Raw genomic sequence first — 20949 nt, forward strand, 5'->3', positions numbered from 1 at the left:
TCCTCCATGGCAGTGTCTTCCTCCTCCTCACCACCATCTGCCTCCACCTCTGACATGTGGCCCTCCTGCAGCTGGTGTGGGGTATGATCAAGGTCTTGGCTGTAGGATGGGGATGCCAGCGGATCCTCCACCTCCTCCTGCTGGGGCTGGACGCCCAGGGCCTGGTGTGAGGCTGCCCTTGCTGTGGCCATGCTGCCTGCCACACTGCTGCCTCTCACACTTGTCTGGCTGCTGCCACTGGTCCCTCTGCCACTGGTCCCTCTGCCACTGGTCCCTCTGCCACTGGTCCCTCTGCCACTGCTCCCTCTGCCACTGCTCCCTCTGCCACTCCTCACTCTGCCACCAACACCTGTTCCTGAACGCACACTGCCACTGCTCCTCTCCATGCTCCTTACTTCCTATCAAAGAGTGAAATGGCGCCAATGACCCTTTATATAGGGGGTGTGATGCATAATGGAGGGGACACAGGTGGGCCAATAGGTTGGGGGGTTCTTACTCATGCGGAGACAGTTTTGTATACCGCACTCCGGTTGGTCCAAAAATCGCACATGACCGGCGGAAGAATTCGCACTATTTTGTTACTTAAAAGCGCACCACTTCGCCGCAAATCGCACCTATTCGCACTTTTCAGCCTCCAAAACGCATCACATTAAATATGCGAATTATGACTGAAAAGTGCGATTTGTAAAAGTGCGATTTGCGGCGATGTGGTGCGCTAAAAAAACATGCGCATTTATGTGCAAGCATAGAATGTCACCCCATGTATGTCATTTTAAATGGACTATTTTTTGGCTCAAAAATATCAGAAGGAGACAAAATGAGAGGGTAGGCCAGCTCACAGCATTGCAGCAATCATGGTCAACAGAGCACAAGACTGGTGCCCTGACGTCATGCTTCTTCTACTTCAGTCAGTGAGAGCTATTTGAGGAGGAAGAAGAGGTTAGTTACACGGTGCCAGGCTAAGCTACGTTATCAGCGTAGGCTGCCACCGTGAAACTACAGAAGTGTTGCCGGGAACTGCATCTCTGTCCCTGGGAAGCCTAGTCAGTGCCTCTCTCACACCGCCGGCGCCAGCATGATCCCCTCTCTTTGGCGGAGAGGGGATCATGCTGGCGCCGGCGGAGAGGTGCTCCATCTTTTTCAGACGAAGGCTGCACTGAGACGCTCCTGCGTCTCATTAGCTATTGCGGCAGGTACATCAACCCTGCGGACAGGGTTAGGGGTTCTGTAGCTCGTGCGTCTCCTTTCCAAAGTGGGGGTGCGGATGCAAGTGCGTCTCATTCACAATGAAGGAGGCATTTGCCAGTGCTCCATGTTACATATTTGCAAATGCCTCCTTTTGAAACCCCCACTATCCACAGCAGCCCAAAGCATGGCGAGCACAGCGAGCCCCACGAGGGACCGCGGTACACATCCTCACCACCTTTTCATACCACCACTGTCCACGTTGGTGTGGCAAGCGCAGCGAGCACCAAGCCCGAAGCGTGGCGACCGCAGCGAGCCCCGCGAGGGGACACGGATTACTTCACATGTATTCCGTGTCACCTCGCTGCGCTCGCCAGACTTTATAAAATCAACTCCACGCTGACGTGGATAGCGGGGGTATGAAAGGTTGGGAGGACGCGTATCGTGGCCCCTTGCAACGCTTCTGGCTGGCGTGGATAGTGGGGGTGTTTCAGGAACACATTCACACCTGCTATATCATACACCTGAGACAGCAGGCTGAAGAGTGTCAGCTTTCAGCAGCCATGAATGAAATACGTCTGCCTGTCACACGCTAACTAGAACTGCCTAAGCTGACTAGCTGAACACACTACGCTACTTCTGACTGACTACGCTGACTAGCTGGTCACGCGGAACACACTATGCTACTTCTAACTGACTACGGAACACACTACGCTACTTCTGACTGGCTACGCTGACTAGCTGGTCACGCGGAACACACTATGCTACTTCTAACTGACTACGGAACACACTACGCTACTTCTGACTGACTACGCTGACTAGCTGGTCACGCGGAACACACTATGCTACTTCTAACTGACTACGGAACACACTACGCTACTTCTGACTGGCTACGCTGACTACGCTGGTCACAAGAACACGAGGACGATTCTGAAGTACGCTAAGTACGTAACTGCTGCCGTGAAACTAAACAAGTACCAGGAAATCAAACCTGCCACCACAAATAAACAATTTATGGTTTAGAACCATCAACTATGAGGGGTGCTTTACATCAATAGCAGGAAACTATCAACAGAAAACCATTAATATTTTAAGCCACAGAATGGGCATCACCGCTGTGAGTTACATGAAGGTGGGTGAAGGAAAGCCAGGGCTACAAAGTGTGATGCTATGTGCCGTATAACAGAAAAATTAGCTGCGTTTCTGCCATCGATGGTGAAGAAACATCAGACTTCTGCAATCAATGACACAATCAGTAATTAATCTTTGTGCAACCATTGATGGTCTATCCTTAATAGGACCCACGCACGGGGCGACTGTTTGAGCGATGCCATATCGTGTGCGCTGTGTGCTGAGTGATCTGTCAGGGCCGGCGTTCTCTGCTTCACTCGCCACGCTCGGGCTCGGTGGCTCGCTACAACTTTACTACAGGTAATAGATGGTGGCATGGACACAAAAGGGTGGCGGCGTGGACCCAGGGATAAGTAAGTTTCGTAGCGTAAGTGGTGGCCGCAAAGTTGAGGAAGTACCCTCCTATCTTAGTAAATTTACCCCTAAAACCTCCTCACCATCATTATCTATTCAGCACATTTATGCAATGCAGTCCACACATGTTTATATACACTCTGAAAAAGATTTACATATATTGCAATAAACGCTCCTCTCTGTCCAACTGAAGTTTCCTATTGAAAGAAATGAAAAAGAAAGTAGCATTTTCCTGGTACACACAGTCAGTAAATACACTGTGAGCAGGCTTGCCTTTTGCAGTGTGCACTCAGTAAATAGACATAGCCCCTTTAAGATGAGCCCCAGCTGGTGCTGAAGCTGAGCATGCTGGGAGTACTATTCAGTCTGCAGGCCCGTGCTGCTGCTGCTTCTGCTGCTGGGGAGAGAATAGGGATCAGGGCTGCTACTGCTGCTGATCTGGTTCCTGTCAATGGGAAGCTGCTTCAAGCTGCAGCTTTGGACGGGCCCCTGGACAGGTAAGCACTGTGGCCCCCAAGAAAAGGCAGAGACTAGGGTAGGGTTGCTCTGCACAGCACAGAGGCTGCAGCTGACCCCCAGGAAGTTGTCCAAGAGTCCCCAGCAGGGAGAGAGCTGGGGCTACTGTGCCTCTGTGCACACTGGTGCATGTGTATTGCAGTGTGCAGGACTTTTATTGTACTTCCAGCACAATGTGTCACCACTGTGTAGTGCTGCTTCATATACAGCGAGCCAGGTGTATGGGTGAGATGCTGCATTGTTCAGTTTGTGTATGTATGTGTGTCTGTAACACTTTGCAGACAGGTCTTATACTTGTCTTCCTTCCACTCAGCCAAAACAAGGGGGGTGGGGGGCATAGATTAACCCTCCATTGATGGTGGATACAGGAGAAAGCAGGATTTAAGGCTGGTTTAAATCTATTTCACCAGTTGCATTCACTAAGCAAAGCCTCCGCTGGGTTTGTCCCATCCGCTGGCTAAAAATAATCAGTATTTTATTTATGTGTTGAGTTATCTGATGCATGTTGTATAGCTGAGTGTTCTGTTGGATGATATATAGTTCATCCATTCCCTTAATTTAGTTTATTACTGGTCAGCTTCTTATTGCATACAGATCCAGCACTGGAGAAGACACACCTATTTAGGCATCCTTGGATTTGGCTTCTCATCTGACATTTATAGGAAGGGACTTGTTTTTGTTGTTATATTAACTGAAATGTACTAAAATAAATGCCAAGAAATGGAAATTGGGGAACGTTAGTTGTTTCTGTTTCTCAAAAAACCAGCACTGCCAATATTGGGCTTTGTTCTATTGTCTGGAATTTGGTACCACATACAGTACAGAAAGAATAGTGTGTTGTGTAGTTATTTAAAAATATATATTCCTTGCTCAGCTAATTGGCAGATATTTTTGGTTATACAGTATAGTCGGCAACAATGTCGCAGCTCGCTGAAATCATAACAACCATTTAATATCCCAAATATGAAAAATAAGATATAATTCCGATATGTAAAACTCCTGTGTCTATATAGTCTTTATATCATGATTTAATAGGATTACGTTGTGCTTTTTATAGAGTGTGGTGTGTTTGGTGGTTTTTTTTTTTTTTAAACAAGTCTTTATTAAAATTGCATGTATTCAAATATTTTATGAACAGCGCAACCTAATATGATTGGTGCTGTATAGATAAACCATATTGAATGCACATGGATTAATAATTTGCACGTATAGTGTATTTGTTGGGTGCGGTGAAATGTGTGTAACAACATTTATGTTTTTCATATTCAAATATTTGCGTTCTTCCCCCAAATAAAAAGGCGTTCGCAGGTTTCTTTGCTTCATGGAAAATGTGGTGCATGTTTTATTTTAAATTTAGTACGGGCGTAAATCGTGTACATCTTCAAATGCTTTTCTCCTTCAAAGCTTTGGAACTACAGGGGGTCCTTGAACGTCTGGACGAGGTGATGTGGCCCGGCAGAATTTTAATAATTCTACTTGACAAAGGCCTCAAATCCTATCGCTCCAGCCTGTCCTAGAATACAGATTGCATGGACTTGTAACCTTACTGCGTTCGGGTAGTTTAGCCTATGTCTATTATCAAGATGTATCTGACACTTTGTGAATTTTTCCACAATTGCATATGTTAAGATGCATAAACACTATGCGATATTGTAAACGATATTTTGGCACTTCTGAGCTCTGTCGTTTAAAATATCGTCCACAGTGGACGGTATGAAAAACGAACAGTGCATGCTCCCGTTGTTAATTTAGTGAACGTTGTAATTCAGTGTGTACGCAGTATATCGTTCGCCTGGCAATTTCGAAGGAAAGGTTGATGTTATTGCTCGGGGATCGAATCTTCAAGGCTGTATGTGCCTTTACTGAGGGTAACGTGAAATGATGTTTCTTGTACCGAATGCAAAAAATAGGTACAATTTCGCACATCTGGCAAGCGACAGCTGACAAGATAATGAATTCTTTGCTCGTTATGTTGTGGGCCTTTGCACACAAACTGTGTGCGCTTCACAAATGCAGCAGGTATTTGTTGTGTGACAGGAAGGAAATAGTGTCTTGTGGTGAATAGGCAATTGTACAAAAGAGTGCTTTTAACCAGCTCATTACTGGAGTATTTGGTGGTATAGGCTGCTATGTAGCACGTCATTTGGCTATGAGAAGCTATAATCCTGTCAGCCATTTTATTTAGGTGAGAGGAAGTAGCGAGGACATAGGACAAAGTTATGGTGTCTCTTGCAGGGATTACTTACAGACAGTGTCTCATTACTTTATTATGGGGACACAGGAGTATGGGAATATTAAACCTGTGGAACACAATCGGCCTAATGAGTATTTATCATCATTCTCTGTGTGCATATCTATTGCGGATTTGTTCTGATATCTTCTGTGCTTTTGGAGTTTTTTTTTTTTTTTTTTATATTATATTTGTGTTTGTGTCTATTTTCCAGTCTTCCCATGGAGATACAAGCTAGATTGGGTGCTAGCAGGGAAATACTGTACATGTTCTTCTTTACATAGATATCTTTACACAATAAAGCTGGACATACTGTGAAAATGTAAGCGGGTGCTTATGAAACGCATACAATGCATATTTTTGACATGTACTTTAGTCATTGTTTTATCACTGTTAAAAATGCAGTTCTGACCCCTTCCCCCTTGGATTTTATGGTAACCTGTTTTTTACAATGATATCTGTCAGTGCATGTTGTTTTTATGATATTTACAATACACACGTTCCTCTAGATTCGGCCCTCCAGCTGTTGTTGAACTACATATCCCAGCATGCCCTGCAACAGTTGTAGCATGGCCACATGGCAAAACTGTAACAAGGCATGCTGGGATGTGTATTTTTTCAACAGCTGGAGGGCAGAAGGTACCCCATCCCTGCTCTAAATCCTCCACCACCATAGCTCAGTTATAAAAGTCACAAAGGGGTAGATTCCTAAAAAGTCTACAGAAAAATGGATATGTTGCCCATAGCAACCAATCAGATCTGGCTATCCTTTACCTAATGCATAATGTCTAGAATCTGGTTGCTATGGGCAACAACTCCCCTCCCAGTTTGTACTGTGTGCAAGCACAGTACAAACTGTCATTTAGCACAGCCTGTAAAATTATATGGCCACCTTCTCTCTACAAAGTTTGATAAATCTTCCCCCTTGTTACAGTTTTCCTTTAAAAGACTGTTCACAACAGATGGCAGCCATCTTAGATTGGGTCAAATTCAAAGAGGCAAGAAAAGGGCTGCCAGTTTAGCCACAGTTTAGTCTGATCATTGGACTTGTGATTGTGGTAAAACACATTTGCTTATGTATTTTTTTTACTTTCATGTTAAAAGGAAGAAAAGTCTCTGATGGTGTAATTAGACATTTTTTGTGGCGTTGCTTTCGTGTCGCTGGGATAGGCAGTGATCCAGAACACTGACAATAACACACCAATCGTTGTGTACAAAAGAAAGAACAAAGATTTGAGATCTTAAATATTCTCCTTTATGGATAGGATCCTTTTAAAGGATTCGAGAGCCCAGCTTCTCCTATAATGCATGAAGAAAATCACAAAGGACAACGCTTGCAGTAAGAACTTTTTCTTTGTCATGATAGGACTTCCGGGTTAAGGATTTTAAGTCCTATCTGTGTATGTGTCTAGTGATGCACATGCCACTGGGGGTGCTGTGAGGGATCGAATTGGATCCTTTTTCCTGTTCCCACCAATGTGAAGGAACTGGGAAAATGTCTGTCAGTTAGCTGTGGCAATGCATACACTTGCTCGATACGGCCAACATGTAACTCAAAATATTGCATCAGACTGGCCACCTGTATGATCCGGTGTGCCTGGTGGACAAATATTTTTGGATTGGTTGTGTGCACTGAACTTTTATCTGGACGATCCGCTAATCTCATGCATGTTGGCCAGGTAATTGTAGCGTGTATGCAAGGCAATAGAGGTATTAATTAGAATTAAAACCCAATGACACATGAATTTTCTGGAATGCGACTCTTATTTCTCTTAATTCTTGTTTTACCTTTTTTTTTTTTTTTACTGTAGTACCGTATTTGCCGGCGTATAAGACGGCTCTGCGTATAAGACGACCCCCGCAACATTTCCACTCAAAATATAGAGTTTGTTATATACTCGCCGTAAAAGACTACCCCCTCTTCCGCACACCTTCCACAGACTGCTGCTAGTGACAGGGAGACAGGGAGGGCAGACAGGGGGCAGGGACCAGTATTATAGTACCGTACCATATATTAACCCCTTGAGTGGTGGGTTTTGCTGGGGCAGGACAAAACCATCAGGGCAGGTTTGTCCTGCCACAGCAAAACCATCAGCTTCCCTGCAGTGCTGCCGCTGTCCCCCCTGCCTAAGCCGCCTGTCACATTCAGCAGTGACGTCGGCGGCAGGCTGGGGGATGTTCGCGGCGGCTCGGGGGGATTCGGGTGCCTGAGCGCTCCCGAGCCACGCCGAAAATACCTGACGTCACTGCTGAATGTGACAGGCGGCTTAGGCAGGGGGGACAGCGGCATCACTGACATGTCTCTTATATGACCTGATAAGAGATTTGGATTATCAAGGTATGCATAAGAAGGGGGGGGGGGGGCGAGGAGAGAGTGCAAAATGTATAAAAGTGTATCCCAACGAAGGGCACCCGGCGTATAAGACGACCCCCCACTTGGAGGCATGTTTTTCAGGGGAAAAAAGTCGTCTTATATGCCAGCAAATACGGTATATAAAATCCCACATTTTGTAACCTTGATGAAAATATGGGGAGTATTCAATCCCTAATCCTCCGACTGTTGGGCCGTTCCCGACAGTCGGATTCATGGCCTTTTTTTAAACCGGCTATGTTTTATCGGAAACTGCCGCTAAATTGTCAGAATCAGCTGAGAATTCAACAGTTAATGGCGGTTCAGTCGCTCAGATTGAATATTCCCTTATGTCGGAAGCTGATTAGTGCGTATTTGCACTAAAAAATCAGTCTTGTTTTATTCTTTATAATGCGTAATAGAATACAAATTCTGTTACAGTATTACACAGTGAGAATTCTGGAAACTGGTTTAAATTTTTGTAAAACTAAAAAGCAATTCACTTTCACTGTAAATCGTGAAAAATAAATAATTCTGTTAAATTCTGGTGAAAAATATTTTAGACGAATATTCTTTAAATATGAAGTCATTCGGAAAAAAACATATGGAAGCAAATGACAGAGACAGACTGCTTGATGGAGAAAAGGTTGATTAGTAGGCGCTGAGTTTGTTTTAATGTGAATTCATTGTACTATGACTTCTGCTTGGGAAAATCTCCCTGTATGTAGCTGTGACTGGGCCGCACTTTTACAGGTTGTCATAGAATTTCATTGGGTTTTATTTGTACGCGGCTGTTGGTGCAGCTCCCTGCACATTCTGCACGCTGTAGTCTATGATATCCCCCTGTGATTGCTGGGAGGGAGAGTGTGACACAGCAGACGTTACATCTGCTCCTGGGAACTGCCTTCCAGTGAGTAAACATCAGATTGACTAAGATGTGTGATTATTGGTATGTATCCAAATCCCACTCCATCCCCTTATTAATTGGCTTCTGGATCTTTGAGCTGGGCTCTAAACGGCAATGTAATTGTTATCCTAATTCTTTATTAGATTGTAAATATATAATCACATGATATAGACTCAACATTCATTGCTTAATCAACATCAGTACAAGAGCAGAGTGTACATGTACCTGATGTAACCTGATTACATGTCCTTAGGAAGCAATGAGAACACTGGTTAAGTGTTAAGGTGCGTACACACGGATAGATTTGGCCAACGATTCAATCTTGTTAACAATTTCCTCTGAACCTCCTGCACAAAATGACAGGTAGGAGCTGATTGGTGGTTTATCACTCTCCATTTTATTACTTTTTTTTTTTTTCAAGGCTTAGTACATTATGCCCATGATCTGGATTAGCTCATAGACATTGGTGGGAATTCAATCTAATTCCCGACAGTTGGAAATACTGGACAATTCTACAGTCTGTATTCAATCTTCCGCCTGTCCCTCCGACAGCCGGAACTGAAGTGAATTGTCGAAAAACTTCAGCAGATTTGTCGAAAGTGGGCTCGGATTCAACAATCTAGCATCCATTTTCGACAATGCGGATCCAACTTATTGAAAACTTGAATCTGCATGTCTCCAATATGGCCGAAAATGGCGGCATTGAATAGGTGTGTGCCAATGTTTCCGACTGTCAGAAATATCTACACACATTGTATACCCACCGAAGTCTAGGTAGACAGTTAATAGGTTGACATTTTTTTTCATGATGTTTTGGCGTTAATGTTGACATTTGGCGTTCATGTTAATCTGAGCCTGTGGACCCTAAATTTGTATATTGTGTACCCTCGCTTCACTCTCCATGCTGTGAGCCAGGTGCCTCACTGCACTCGGCACAATTTAACGTTCCCTTTCGTTGTCGTTGATGGTCAAGCATGAAATAGTAGGAAAAAAGTAACTTCGACCTTTTTCTTGATACCTGTTTTCTTGTGTCAGCTTTATTTCACTGTCGACCTTTTGTCATAGTGAACATATTGACTGTTTGAACTTTTGATGTCGACCTGTTGTCGTTCTACCTACACATGGTCTGCCAACCATTCGGATCCCACAATTTGCGAAGTGGGAGTGTATGACATGTTAATTGGATTCAGTGAGTAATAGGATTACTATGCTATCCCCTACTGTATTGTTCTATGTATTGTATTGATGCTGAGAACAATAGGATAGCCATGCTGAGCCATGACCTAAGGAACAAAGTTAACATTGGCTCCAACTGTACACATTTTGGTGCTCATCTGCGTAAAAGAGAAATGCTACATTTCCCAATTTTGTATCTGGATATGTACATTAATGATGGATATGTATCTTGCTGTTGCAGCTGTATAACATAAAGGTAGCCATACACTAGGGCGACTTCTCCGAGGGAAACCTCCAAATTGCTGTGGAATCATCCGAGTGTATGGGCACCTTTTAAGAGTGATGGAACGGGCAGGCCGATATACAGTAATGTACATTAAACACACATTATGTATTGGAGAACAAGGCGCATCTCAAGAGGTGATCTTGTCATGTTCCTTAATAGGAACTTTGCATAACCTGTAATACGGTCACTAGGTTGACATGGAGTTTTTCAAATTTTTTGAGCTGACATGTGCCAGCGGGTGGTATTTCATGCCCTACCATCCACTAGGGCAGTGGTTCCCAACCCTGGTCCTCAAGTACCCCCAACAGTGCATGTTTTGCAGGTCTCCACGCAGAATCACAAGTGATATAATTAGCTCCACCTGTGGATCTTTTCAAATGTGCCTGAATAATGAGTGCACCTGCTGGGTGACCTGGAAAACGTGCACTGTTGGGGGTACTTGAGGACCAGGGTTGGGAACCACTGCACTAGGGCGTGCTGGGAGAATAAAATAGTGTTTTGAGTGTAAAAAAGCACCGTGCCCGGAGCATGGCGAGCGCAGCGGTGCACTTTTTTAGTGTCCATGTTGACTGTGTCAAAATTTGGGTCAAAAAAGGTGAAAAACCCCATCTATAACCTTAGAATAAATGGGGGAGTAGGGTGTAGGGTAAGAAGACATGCTAAAGCGGAACATACATCTACAGATTGATTATCAGATCTGGTTGGTTGAAAAAAAAAAACATGGTAACTTCTGAATTAAAGTTTTTGGCAGTTTTCCAGCTTTTCAAAGCAAATGGTCAACTACCATTTGCTATAATCCATTGCCAGGATTTTGTTCCAACCAGCTAGATCGGACAATAACTCTGTAGATGTATGGCCAGATGGCTTGCAGAAGCAAAAAGACGATTCTTTCCTGTTGCAGATGATAAATATTGAAGGTGTTGTTTTATGATATTGCTCAATGGCTAATGCCTGGTACACACCAGGACGACTAGGGCCCGATCCCCTCAATCTAGATCCAATTCTGACCAATTGGATGTAGATTGTGTGGTGATTGGGCTCTTTTCTGTCCTGGTGTGTACCGATACCGATCCGATGCGCGGTCCCGCGGGTCGGTCGGTCGTTATTCAGATCCTACCTGCTGCAGGTAGGATCTGAATAACGACCATACTGCCGGGTGCGGGTCGCCATTGGATCGGACCAGCTCACGGTGCACATCGTGAGCGGGTCGTGCTCCCCGCATCATTGGGAGCGGGTCTGAAGAAACACTGACGACCCGCTCACAATGTGCATCGTGAGCGGGTCGTCGTGGTGTGTACCCTACATATCTGTGAAGATAAGGGACTGTATAACAATGCAATGGATGCTAATGGAATTGCTATTATTATTTTGCAGGTGTCATAAATGTCCCTCATTATGCTCGTCCTACTTAAATAGCCCATAATTACATTTATACATAGGCTCCGTACGCAGGTTTCCTCTTTGCAAATCTGGGTGGAGAAATCTGGGAATGTTCCACTTTCTGCAATCCATTCTGTGTCTCTAGGAAACCATAACCTCTGAATGATGAGTGTGGGTGTATCCTATCCCCCTGGGGTGCGAATACCCTCAGAATAGTTACCACGTTGTGTAGGTAGATGGAGTAATGCCCATTGTTTAAGAAATGTTTGTGATGTTTTTTCATGCAATCATTTTTTTTTCTTTGTTATTGGTGATTTATTGCCAATGGCAATATCCACAGCACAGCAAAAATCTAACTACAGTAACTGGATCATTGTGTATAGACTGGTGTGTTGTATCATTGAGAAGCCTGTACGGCAGTACAGTAGATCTAGCTTGTCAGCCATAGGAATCATGTAGAAAGTTTTCATATTTTCCACCCTGCCTAATTGTCTTCTATTTATAAAGGCCCCCATACACTTGTCCAATTTTGGCCTAATTTTACCCGATTACGACACATCGGGCCCAAATCGGATGTGTCTGAATGCGAGGTCTCGTGCGCATAGGATCAGAGTCAGAGGTCAGACAGGCTGCACATAAGATAAATTGTGTGTGCCGCCATCGGCGGATGCTTTTTAGCACTCTGCGATGTTTCACATCCGATCCCCCGAGCAGGGAAGCGCCGTGCAAAAGAGGCACTCTCCCCGGTCTGCATCCCCAGCAGACCATGCAGCCAATGGCTCTCAGCCATTCTTTTTGAATGTGTTTTTTTTTTTTATGTTTTATTATTCTCCTGCCTCCCGTCTTTAGGTCTCCAGGAATATTACATGCGATAAATCTCATGCAATTTATCACATGTAAAAATGGCGCCAAGTGCCAGATCGTGTGTGAGCCCTCCCAGGGAGATGCCGGGGAAGCTTAGGGGAAATTGGGTCAGACTTGTGTATGGAGGACTTAACTGAGATATATCCTGTGGTTCTTGATGCAGTCTCCATAAAGTGTTTGATTCTGAAAAATATCAAGCTCTCAAAACCTTAGTGTTCGTATGCACTCAGAAAAGGGTTAGGCGCTGAGGGGGTATGGTTAGATTTACGCTAGGTGGGGGATGGTTAGGGTTTTGCATGAAGGGGGAGAGACACACGTAAAAAATGGCACATCAAGTGCCAATCTAATCAAGCTCCCCCGGGGAGCAGCCGGGGAAGCTCAGGGGGAAGTCGGGGCGACTTGTCCTAAGGACAAGTCGCCCTAGTGTATGGGGGCCTTTAGACTATGAGGGGAGGTTTTGGCTTAGGCTTAAAGTATTGGAGTTTAGTGTATGTGGGAGGGTGTATTCACTTAAAAGATGTCTGTTTCCTGACCATCCTGTTGCGGCTGTAATAAATTGTTTGCCTGAAAAAATCCTAAATTATTGATGTGATATGCGTCCACACCTATTGATTAATCTGTCTGGTGTGAACAAAAACCTGTTAATGAATAAAAGCAAAGAACTATAAATAATTTGCTCCAAAATGCTGTAAAATGGACAAAACAATTATTTGGACAAATCTGTTCGATCAAATGGATTTAACCAATTTGTATAAACAACACTGTGGCAGATGTATGAAGCAGGGAGGAGAAGTTGCGGTACTTGTGTATTATCCGGGCGCCCGTTTTTTTCATTGCATGCCACTACTTAAGGCATGCGATGCGATATTTCATTGTAAAGACCCGATTTTTAATTGTATAGTCACCCATGGGTGATTTCATACCCACACTATCCAACTACGTATAGAATTGATTTTATATAGTGTGGCAAGCGCAGCGAGCCACCGAGCCCGAAGCGTGGCGAGGGGACGCGGATTACTTTACATGTATTCTGCGTCCCCTCGCGGGACTCGCTGCGCTCGACACGCTTCGGGCTCGCTGCGCTCGCCACACTATATAATACCAACTCCATGCGTAGTTGGATAGTGGGGGTATGAAATCACCCATTGGTGACTATACAATTAAAAATCGGGTCTTTACAATGAAAAATCAGCACTGTAGTAATATCTATAATTTACATAGTGTAAAATTATACAGAGCAGCTGATTAGTTGCCATTAACCACTTCTCCATTGGCTCACTTCTCCTCCCTTATCACTGTTTCATACATCTGCCCTATTGTCTGTTTTTCAGTGTTTGGGAGAAAATGTTTGTCATGTTGTCCAATACATTACCCACCAGAGAGATTGGACAGATAAATCGTCAGGTTTGTATACAGTTTAAGGAACTTTTTGTGGCCATATTGCCACCAGTGGTATCAGTTTGATCTACAGACAACTGAATTAACGCCAATTACTTGACCGACACTGTTATACCGACATGGTGTAAATAACTATGGTCGATATCCCAACACATACATAATACCGACTGTTGAAATGCCTACAGTCAATATACAGTTCCAACTTGTTCATAGTGCCGAACATGGTAAAATGCCGACACAGTTATAATGTTGACATGGATGCTGCATTAGTGGTTTAGGAGAAAAAAAATTATGAAAAACTGTATTTGGTATTGTTTGTGCCATTATTTTCTCTGTCGGCATTGTGGTTGTGTCAACATTTTGTCCCTGTCTGTGTTTTACTGTATTTTGATATTGTCGGTGATGTGGATATGTCAGTATTTTGTGTATTGGCATTCAGTTGTGGCGATTTTGTCAATTGGTATTCCATCCGTCAGCAAGACCGCTTATGTTGTGCCAAGGAAAGGTTAGACTTCCTGCTTTTAATGTTACTTATATTGGTGAGGTGGATCTTGGACTTCACACCCTAATTTTAATCAGAACAATTCTAAGAAGTTTATCATGGAGTAAAATTGGGGTGCTTGGCAAAATTTTGGACAAAAATAAGATCCAACCTACCACGACTAGGGTGTCCAATCCCAGGATCAGGATCGGCGGATCCCAGGATTTAGCCCCTAAAAAGCTGGGATTTCAATCCCGGGATTGGACTTTCCAATCCCGGGATTTCGGGATTAGACTGCACATGCGCAGTCTAATGCCGTGCAGTGTCTGAGCGTGTGCTCAGACACTGCACGGCTTCTCCCTTCCCCGTCAGTGTGGCTCTGCGCAGCGTGACGAGCCAAAGGTCACGCTGTGCAGGCCAAGCAGCTGCACAGACCTGTCCTGGGCGCACAGCATGACTTCGTCGCCCCCCCGTCTGCCTACCCACCTGCCTGCCTACCCGCGGCTTCACTATGTGGCCGCTCACTTACCCACACGCCTTCCGGCATCAGTGATCGGCCGCCCACCCTCCCGGCCGCACCGCACATGTAAGTAAATTATGTGGGGCGGGGTTTTTTTTTTTCAATTAGGGAAGCCGATTCCGGGAATCCCGAGATTGGGCATTTTTCAATCCCGAATTCCGGGATTAAAAAAATGCTCTGGGATTGGCAACCCTAACCACGACCTGGTGACTTCATCAGGTGGGTCCCTAACATTCTTAAGGTTCAAGGCCAGAACACAAGACCCCCCCCCCCCAAGCCAGCACAGCCAAACTGTCCCAAGCCATCAGTAGGGAGAAGTAGAAGTGTGTGCATCTGAATTTTATCCTTTGTCTGTTAATGTCCCTTCCTATATTTAAAGAACAAAATTCCATTTGCCCAAAACAAATCTGGTGTATGATGCGCCAAGCAGACCTCACCCGAAATCTACTCAACATTACCAAACAAACTGGCGAGGACAAGTATGCATTGACATGTCATCCCTTTATTTTTTTATTTATTTATTTACAGTTTCTTATATACCTAATCTTGCTCTTGGTGATCATACTGGCAGTGCTGTGACACTCGCCAGGTGATTATGTGACAAATGAATTGTCACGCCTGAGCTGCATCTTCTGCATAATGTAAATCTGTGCCTCATTTATTTGCTCAAAAAAACATATGCTGTCTTTTTGTCCACCATGCACTTACCCAGGTGCATGGTTCTAGATGCGTTTGCACAGGTGGTGTCCAGGTCTGCAGTCCACCTTAGGAATGGACACACTGCCAGAAGTAGAACCTATAAAAGTATTGCTTACAGTCGCCTCTTGTGTTACTTCTACAAAACACTGATTTATTTTCAAATCTTTGTTGCGTTGGTTTATGCCAGAATGTAAATCCCTAGTGTAAAAGGTATCACATTGCAAGTTATAATCAGCGCCTGATCTCCAGCTCTGAAATGATTTCCCAATTGCACAATGCTGTATTTACCTATGCAAGTGTCTTACCTGACCATCTGCAGGTCCCTTTCGGAATCGGGTTGCAGATTTCGGAGCGTTCCTTTTGCTATATAACATTATCAGTCCAGCCAACTTTAAAGATGGACTCACACTATAAGATTTTTCCCACCGATGCTATCAATTAGACTAAATCAAACTAATGGGGCTTCCTTTGCATGCAATACTCCGCCGACTGCCCGCTGGGTTCCCGGGCAGAAGGATCGCATAGGATGCATCTTATGTGGTCCCTTTGCGTACGATATATCAACTGAGAGATTTGGTAAGAAATCTCCTTTTTTTTTTTTTTTTTTTTAAAGCGGCAATCCGATTTTCACAGGACCCCACATCTGATCAGAATCGGAGGCTAGGCACACATGTTTGGACACTTTTCACATGATTTCTCAGCCCGATGTGTTGGAATTGGGTTAAAAGTTTCCATATCGTATAAGTGTATGTAAAAATGATGCATGCAATGAGCAATATACAGGGTGTCACAAAGCTTGGTGATACGATGCAGGTGAAATATCCTGTGTGCACCCTGAAAGGAGGCGTGGTGGCACAGCCTGAAACTTCCCCCCCTCCCGTTAGACATTGACAAAAGATAGACATGCATTAGTTAGATGTTGACAAAAATTAGGGGTATACGGTCATTAGATCGACACGCATTAAGTCAACATGGGCAAGGTTAATAGTCAAAAGGTCAACATGGGGTTTTTCACAGTTTTTTTTTGTGCCGAAAGGTGGAATTTCATGCCGTATCATCCATAGGGTACTTGTGTAGTTTTGCGGCGCCACTTATGTAGTCAGCGTAGTGTCCCTGTTAGCATCAGCATTGTGTTCCCGTAGTCAGCTTGTGTCTGCGACTGTGTGTACGTTTGTGCGGCTAACCGGAGCTTACACAGTTAGCGTAGTCAGTCAGCGCTGTGTTCCCGCAGCCAGTGTAGTCAGCTTGTGTCTGCGACTGTGTGTACATTTGTGCGGCTAACCGGAGCTTACACAGTTAGCGTAGTCAGTCAGCGTAGTGTTCCTGCAGCCAGTGTAGTCAGCTTATGTCTGCGACTGTGTGTACGTTTGTGCGGCTAACCGGAGCTTACACAGTTAGCGTAGTCAGTCAGCGTTGTGTTCCCGCAGCCAGTGTAGTCAGCTTGTGTCTGTGACTGTGTGTACGTTTGTGCGGCTAACCGGAGCTTACACAGTTAGCGTAGTCAGTCAGCGTAGTGTTACCGCAGCCAGTGTAGTCAGCTTGTGTCTGCGACTGTATGTACATTTGTGCGGCTAACCGGAGCTTACACAGTTAGATTAGTCAGTCAGCGTTGTGTTCCCGCAGCCAGTGTAGTCAGCTTGTGTCTGCGACTGTGTGTACGTTTGTGCGGCTAACCGGAGCTTACACAGTTAGCGTAGTCAGTCAGCGCTGTGTTCCCGCAGCCAGTGTAGTCAGCTTGTGTCTGCGACTGTGTGTACATTTGTGCGGCTAACCGGAGCTTACACAGTTAGCGTAGTCAGTCAGCGTAGTGTTCCTGCAGCCAGTGTAGTCAGCTTATGTCTGCGACTGTGTGTACGTTTGTGCGGCTAACCGGAGCTTACACAGTTAGCGTAGTCAGTCAGCGTTGTGTTCCCGCAGCCAGTGTAGTCAGCTTGTGTCTGCGACTGTGTGTACGTTTGTGCGGCTAACCGGAGCTTACACAGTTAGCGTAGTCAGTCAGCGTAGTGTTACCGCAGCCAGTGTAGTCAGCTTGTGTCTGCGACTGTATGTACATTTGTGCGGCTAACCGGAGCTTACACAGTTAGCTTAGTCAGTCAGCGTTGTGTTCCCGCAGCCAGTGTAGTCAGCTTGTGTCTGCGACTGTGTGTACGTTTGTGCGGCTAACCGGAGCTTACACAGTTAGCGTAGTCAGTCAGCGTTGTGTTCCCGCAGCCAGTGTAGTCAGCTTGTGTCTGCGACTGTGTGTACATTTGTGCGGCTAACCGGAGCTTACACAGTTAGCGTAGTCAGTCAGCGTTGTGTTCCCGCAGCCAGTGTAGTCAGCTTGTGTCTGCGACTGTGTGTACATTTGTGCGGCTAACCGGAGCTTACACAGTTAGCGTAGTCAGTCAGTGTTGTGTTCCCGCAGCCAGTGTAGTCAGCTTGTGTCTGCGACTGTGTGTACATTTGTGCGGCTAACCGGAGCTTACACAGTTAGCGTAGTCAGTCAGTGTTGTGTTCCCGCAGCCAGTGTAGTCAGCTTGTGTCTGCGACTGTGTGTATATTTGTGCGGCTAACCGGAGCTTACACAGTTAGCGTAGTCAGTCAGCGCTGTGTTCCCGCAGCCAGTGTAGTCAGCTTGTGTCTGCGACTGTGTGTACATTTGTGCGGCTAACCGGAGCTTACACAGTTAGCGTAGTCAGTCAGCGTTGTGTTCCCGCAGCCAGTGTAGTCAGCTTGTGTCTGCGACTGTGTGTACGTTTGTGCGGCTAACCGGAGCTTACACAGTTAGCTTAGTCAGTCAGAGTGTGTACACACGGTTCGATGTTCTGTGCGATCCGATGTACGATTTGATGTTTTGTCCGATTTTTACTTTTCCCTTTTTTTTTTCTCTACTCCTTAAGATATGCCTTAAGATATGCTTAAGATTTTGACTTTTTACCATACAATTTGCTATGCGATTTCCTATTTGATTTACTATGCGATTTCCTATGTGCCTTAAGATTTGCTTAAGATTTTGACTAAGCGATTTTGACTTAACAACAGGATGACTGACAGGGCCCTGGAAATCGTATAGCACATCGCATCTTAAGCATATCGCAAGGCACATACGATGCATGCGATATGCTTGCGATTTGTGCTAGATAGAGTGTGCTGCCCACTCTATCTCCCCTCCGATCTCTCCTTAAACGGGAGCGCGCATCGGGCTAGGAAGCCCTTACAATGCATACAATCAGTATGCGATATGTATGCGATATGGCTTCCGATGTTGACGATATCGTCAACATCGGAAGCCATATCGAACCGTGTGTACACACTATTAGCGTTGTGTTCCCGCAGCCAGTGTAGTCAGCTTGTGTCTGCGACTGTGTGTACGTTTGCACCTAACCGGAGCTTCCGCAGTTTGCATAGTCAGTCAGTGTTACGCAATTAGTGTAGTCAGTCAGCGTTGTGTCACCGCTTATTACTTTGTGTGGGAACCATTGACCATTTTTAACCTGCCTGACATGACAGGTGTGAATGTGTTCCTGAAACACCCCCACTATCCACGTCAGCCCGAAGCGTGGTGAGCGGACACGGATTACTTTTAAGTGTATTCCGCGTCCCCTTGTGGGGCTCGCTGCGCTCGCCACACTTTATAAAATCAACTCCACGCCAACGTGGATAGTGGGGTTATGAACAGGTCGGGAGGACGCGTACCGCTACACTTTCCATGCTTCTGGCTGACGTGGATAGCGGGGGTTTTAAATGGAGGCATTTGCCAGTATGTAACATGGAGCACTGGCAAATGCGTCCTTTATTGTGCATGAGACACACTTGCGCCCGCAACCCCCCTTTGTGCACGAGATGCAAACGCGACCGAACCCCTAACCCTGACAGTCTCCCTGAAGTGGCCACGGGCAGGATTGCTGTACCCTGCCGCACGAATTACTGAGATGCACTTGTGCATCCCAGGCAGATAGAGCGCCTCTCCGCCGGCGGCTGCTGAGGATCTGGCAGTTACCAGCGCTATATGAGAGGCGCTCACTTGCCAAGGATGCTGGGGACAGAGCAGCAGCTTGCGGGGACAGTACGGTGACTGCGCAGGGCTGCCGAAGGGACATTAAGCTGGCTGCCATGGTCTATGCTGACAGTGTAGCGTAACATGGCGCCGTGAAAATACACAAGTACCTAAAATAGTTTGTCGACCGCAGCGAGCCATGCGAGGGGACATGGTGCAACGGTTCACTGACAAACCCAATGTCGGCCTTTTGACCTTGCCCATGTCGACCTTTTTGCATGTCGACCTAATGATGTCGACCCAATGTTTGTCGACCTAACTGCTGTAGACCTAATGATCCATACCCAAAAATTAGACATGCATTAGGTAGACTGACTCAAAATACTGACAACCTACTTTTTAAACAGACTTGTGGGCATAGAGAATAGAATACGAGGCATGGTGCCTGAAGCATGGCGAGTGCAATGGTACAATTACACAATGTCGACATTTTCCATGTCGACACAATGTACAATTTCCCTGTTGACATTTTACTTATGTCGTTACTTTTGTCACTGTCTGACAAATACATGTCCTAAGTTTTTTTTATCAATGTTTAACTAATGCATGTCTAACTTTTGATGTCGACCTACTGACTGTCTGACTAGATATTGTCTGTGAGCTATATCGCACCTGCAAGACAAACAAGCAGTGTGGAACTTGTAGCGGTATACTGTATGTGATTACTGTCACAATGTATACAGTGTTGCCCTGTAAATGCTACAACTTCAGATAACGTTACATAAATAATGTGTCCATAATATTTGTGTTTCCCAGAAGTATTTTCATGGGTTGGTAACCTTGTCATTTAACAAGTGAAATGTATCAATAATGCTGCTTTCCCACTGCCTACACGGGTAAAGACTGTTTTTTTTTAAATGGGTATGAGCCATAAAGACCCTTTCCCACTGCAGCTTTTAAACGGTAAATTACAGTTTAAAAGCCGTTTTTGTCCCGTTCCCACTTACCCATTTAAAGACCTGTTTAAAATAGTAAAGATGGAGGGGGGGGATTACAAAAAAAAACGACGTGGGGTCTCCCCCCACTGCCGTAACCAGCACCAGGCTGAAAGAGCCGGGGCTGGTATTAAAAAATCAGGAAACCCGACAAATAGGGCTTTACTGATTTTTTAAAACCAGCCCCAGGCTCCAGGACCGGGGCTGGTTCCCAAAATACGGGGGACAAAATGACTAGGGGTCCCCCATATTTTAAGAACCAGCCCCAGGCCAAACCAGCCAGCAGGGTAATGCCACAGCTGGGGGGAGACTTTTTATACAAGTCCCCCCGGCCAAAGCATTCAGCCCTCTGACCTGTCAGCCTGGCCATGGGCCCTGGGGACCCCCCCCCCCCCAATTAAGGGGTCCCCCCCCCTCCAGGATTTACTTGACCAGGCTGAAGCCTGGTGCTGTCCCCGGTGACCCTGTGCGGTGGTCACCAGGCTGATTAACCCCCCC

The 20949-nt window shown here is 45.4% G+C and overlaps 1 protein-coding gene across 2 annotated transcripts in view; it reads left to right on the plus strand.

Moving 5' to 3' along the window:
- The first annotated feature begins 3022 nt into the window (after window positions 1–3022).
- Window positions 3023–20949, plus strand: part of PRDM2 (PR/SET domain 2) — a 95706-nt gene continuing 77779 nt past the window's right edge. The window contains exon 1 of one of the 2 annotated variants that reach the window (XM_083163073.1): window positions 3023–3167. The gene's annotated coding sequence lies outside the window, so the exon portion shown is untranslated. Of the gene's footprint in view, window positions 3168–6736; window positions 6756–20949 lie in introns of those variants that run through there. The other variant, XM_083163074.1, reaches the window with a different exon arrangement.

The sequence above is a fragment of the Crinia signifera genome, chromosome 19 (assembly GCF_055691185.1).
Source record: "Crinia signifera chromosome 19, ASM5569118v1, whole genome shotgun sequence".
Taxonomy (NCBI): Eukaryota; Metazoa; Chordata; class Amphibia; order Anura; family Myobatrachidae; genus Crinia; species Crinia signifera.